This window comes from Gallus gallus, chromosome 16 (assembly GCF_016699485.2).
Source record: "Gallus gallus isolate bGalGal1 chromosome 16, bGalGal1.mat.broiler.GRCg7b, whole genome shotgun sequence".
In the NCBI taxonomy this organism is placed as follows: Eukaryota; Metazoa; Chordata; class Aves; order Galliformes; family Phasianidae; genus Gallus; species Gallus gallus.
The window spans coordinates 710,049-713,992 of record NC_052547.1 but is presented as its reverse complement, the minus strand read 5'-3'; the positions used below and the strand labels follow the sequence as shown (position 1 = coordinate 713,992).

The 3,944-nt window shown below is 57.2% G+C and overlaps 1 long non-coding RNA gene across 1 annotated transcript; it reads left to right on the top strand.

Annotated features, from left to right (window-relative positions):
- Positions 1–1,240: 1,240 nt before the first annotated feature.
- On the top strand, positions 1,241–2,349 carry LOC121111883. Its single transcript, XR_006931657.1, has 2 exons — positions 1,241–1,321; positions 2,230–2,349. It is a non-coding gene; the product is annotated as an uncharacterized LOC121111883 (long non-coding RNA).
- The last annotated feature ends 1,595 nt before the right edge of the window (positions 2,350–3,944 follow it).

Genomic DNA, 3,944 nt, shown 5'->3' with positions numbered 1-3,944 from the left:
AGTCCTGTTTGGGCACGCAGGGGCCGGGCTGACCGTTCCGGAGAGCCGGAGCCGGTCCTGCAGAGGCCTCCAGCTGCGGCTTTAGTGTGACCGAGTGCTGTGCGGGCCCGCAGGGGCCGGTGCGAGCGGTCCGGTGACCGGGATCGGCTCCTTCAGCATGCTCCAGCCGCAGCTGCGGAGGTGGCCGAGTCGGGTGGGGGCACGCAGGGGTTGGGTTGACCGGTCCAGCAAGCCTGAGACGGGCCTGTACAGGCCTCCAGCCGCACCTGTAGTGAGACCGAGTCCTGTGGAGGCACGCAGGGGCCGGGCCGACCGGTCCGCTGACCCAGAGTCGGTCCTGTACAGTCCACCAGCCACACCTGCAGTGACACCGAGTCCTGTGGGAGCACACAGGGGCCGGGCTGACCATTCCGGAGAGCCGGAGCCGGTCCAGCAGCGGCCTCCAGCCGCACCTGCAGTGTGACCGAGTCCTTTTGGGGCACTCAGGGGCCGGGCCGACCGTTCCGGAGGGCCCGAGCCGGTCCTGCAGAGGCCTCCAGCCACTGCTGCTGTGTGACCGAGTCCTTTTTGGGCACGCAGGGGCCGGGCCGACCGTTCCGGAGAGCCCGAGCCGGTCCTGCAGAGGCCTCCAGCCGCGGCTGCAGTGAGACCGAGTCCTGTGCGTGCACGGAGCGGCCGGGCCGACCGGTCCGGCGACCGGGAGCGGCTCCCGCAGAGGCCTCCAGCCGCCGCCGCGGAGCGACCAAGTCCGTCCTGGCCGGGTAGACGTGGCCTGCCAGCCCGGAGAGGGCCGGGCCAGCGACCTCTAGCGGTCTCCGCCGTGTGAACGGCTCGGAGCCCTCTGGGGCCGGGTAGACCGTTCCGCTGCTTTCGAGCCGCTCGGCAGCGACTTCTTACGGCAGCGTTCGTCTCGTGTTTGCTTCTTTGTTTATTTCTCTGTCCCTCAGTGTGCCCGTTCGTTTGCCGGTTTGAACGTTTTGGTTTCGTTTCCTTTTCGCTCGGGGGCTAGGTAACTCTTTAGGCGGTTTCAAGCTGGGTCTTTGAAACCCCATTCGCGTGCGGCTCGCTCGCGCGCCACATCAACGCCGGGACACCTTAGCCAGGGCGCCGCGTAACCCCCCCCCCCTCCCCCCGGTCCCCCTCCACCCGACCGGCGGACACGGCCCCGACCTCCCGAGGAGGTGCGCAGGCGCGGGCGTGTGGGCGGGGGCTCCGCCCACAAGGGGGCCGGGCGGGCGGGAAAGTACGGCCGGTTCGCATGCGGGCGGTCGCTCGTGTCGGCGCGGGAACGCAAAATAATGGCGGGAAGACGGTAGCAGAGGTAGGCCGGGGGGAGACGGCGTCGTCCGTCCCGGGGGTGGTGGTGGTGGTGGTGGTGGCGGCGGCGGCGGCGGCGGGGGGCGGGGGGCGGGGGCCGGGGGCCGCGGGCCGCCTGGGACTCGTCTGTTCGACTCGTCCGGTCACCGGGCTCGCAGCGAGCCTCTCTCCCGGCCGGCAGGAGGGCGGAGAGGCAGCCTCGCCTCGCCTCGCCTCGCCTCGCCTCCCACCCGGCCGGCGTCCGAGCCGTCGGGTCCGACCGCCGGCGCTCGGGGAGGGGACCCTCGGCTCCCCCGGCGGGGCGCTACTAGAGGGAGAAGTGGAAGAAGAGCGAGCGACTACGGGAGTGCGAACGTACGTGCCCGTTCCCCGCACCCCCCCCCCCCCGGTAGAAAAAAAAAAAAAAAACGGAAAGCAAGAGTGTAATGGAAAGAAAGCGCGTGGCGGGCTGGGGGTGGGTCCACGGTTGGGGGAGGGCAGGGAGGAGTTGCGCGGGGGGGGGGTGCGGGTGTGAGCGGCGCGGGGACCGGTCGAGACATCAGGTCGTGCCCGCCGGAGGAAAGAAAGGCACGGGAAAAAAAAATCAAAGCGGGGGGGGGGGGGGTGGCGGGGTGTGGAGAAGCAGCGTTCAGAAAACAAAAACAAAACAAAACCAAAAAAACGGCGGGGAAAGACGAACAAAAGGGGGCCGATCAGGCGGGGCGGATCCGGGGGGTGGGGCTGGGGCGCCGACCCTTCTGTCTCGCCACTGGCCGGCCGAGCCGTCGGGTCCAGCCCTTCGGGAGTCGAGTGGGGGGGGAGGAGGGGAGCGGGCATGAACGGCGAGAGAAAGGGGGGGGGGGGGGGGGGGGGGGAGGGAGGAATAAATAAATAACAATCCCGTGACCCTCTCCCGTCCGACTTTCCCCCGAGAACGAGGAAGAAACGGGCGACGACTGAGCAAACGACCAATGGCACGGATGGACGGACGTATTTAAGAAGAAAGTAAGGGGGGGGGGAACCCAGGCAAAGAAGGAAAGAAAGAAAGATGGAGAGAGTGAGAGAGAGATGAGAGAGAGAGAGAGAGAAATAAAGAGCGAGCGAACAAACGAAGGAACGAATGTGGGGGAGAAAAAGAGAAAAAGGAGCGGGGGGCAGATCAGGTGGAGCGGATACAGGGGATTGGGGGGGGGGGGTGCCGGGCACCGGACGCCAAGTCGAGTCACTATCTGGCCGAGCCATCGGAAGGGGGGGACACCTTTTTTTTTTTTTTTTTTTTAAAAAAAAAAAAAAAAAGGGGGGGGGGGTGGAGGGAATGGGGGAAAAAAAATCAATTTAAAAAAAAAAAAACGGGAAAAGAAAAATCAAAAATCATTAAAAAAAAAATGCAGAAAAGGTTGCCAGGGCGGGGTGCTGGGGGGGGGGGGGGGGGGGTTGGTGTTGAAGCTCCGTCTGCCAGGTCTACCCGCCACCTCGGCACTGCAGCCACTTCCCGACAGAGGGGGGGGGGGCGTGCTGGGCTGGGCCGGGCCGGGCCGGGCCTACTCACGCGCGCACACACACGGAAAGAAATGCACGAACGAATGAATAAAAAAAATTAAAAATTTGAAAAGACTTAAAAACCGAAAATGTAAAATAATATAAAAATAATAAAAAATAAATCGACTGACGAATCCAATAAAAAAAAATTAAAAATTGAAAATAGGGACAAAAAAGGAATTCTTAAAATATTAACTAAAAAAAAATAATTAATTAAAAAATGAAAAAAAAATTAAAAAAAAAGAAAAAGGCAATTTAAAAAAAATTTAAAAAAAAGTCAAAAATAAGAACAAAAACGGCGAGGGGGGGGGGGGGGGGGGGGTGGTGGTCGTAAAGCCGGCCGCCAGGTCTACCCACTGCCTCGGCACCGCAGCCACTTACCGACGGGGGGGCGTGCTGGGCCGGGCCGGGCCGGGCCGGGCCGGGCCTACTCACGCGCACACGCACACGGAAAGAAATGCACGAACGAATGAATAAAAAAAAATATATACATTTTTTTTTAAATTAAAACCCCGAAAATGTAAAAATAAAAATAAAAATAAAAATAAAAAATAAATCGACTGACGAATCCAATAAAAAAAATTAAAAATAAAAATTAGGGACAAAAAAGGAATTCTTAAAATATTAGCTAAAAAAAATTAATTAAAAAATGAAAAAAAAAAGAAAAAAATTTTTAAAAAAGGAAAAAATCAATTAAAAAAAAAATAAAAAAAAAACAGGAAGGAAGAAAAAAAAAAGTCAAAAATAAGAACAAAAACGGCGAGGGGGGGGGTGGTGGTCGTAAAGCCGGCCGCCAGGTCTACCCACTGCCTCGGCACCGCAGCCACTTCCCGACGGGGGGGGGGGGGCGTGCTGGGCCGGGCCGGGCCGGGCCGGGCCGGGCCTACTCACGCGCGCACGCACACGGAAAGAAATGCACGAACGAATGAATAAAAAAAATTAAAAATTGAAAATAGGGACAAAAAAGGAATTCTTAAAATATTAACTAAAAAAAAATAATTAATTAAAAAATGAAAAAAAAATTAAAAAAAAAGAAAAAGGCAATTTAAAAAAAAATTAAAAAAAAAGTCAATTTAAAAAAAATTTAAAAAAAAAGTCAAAAATAAGAA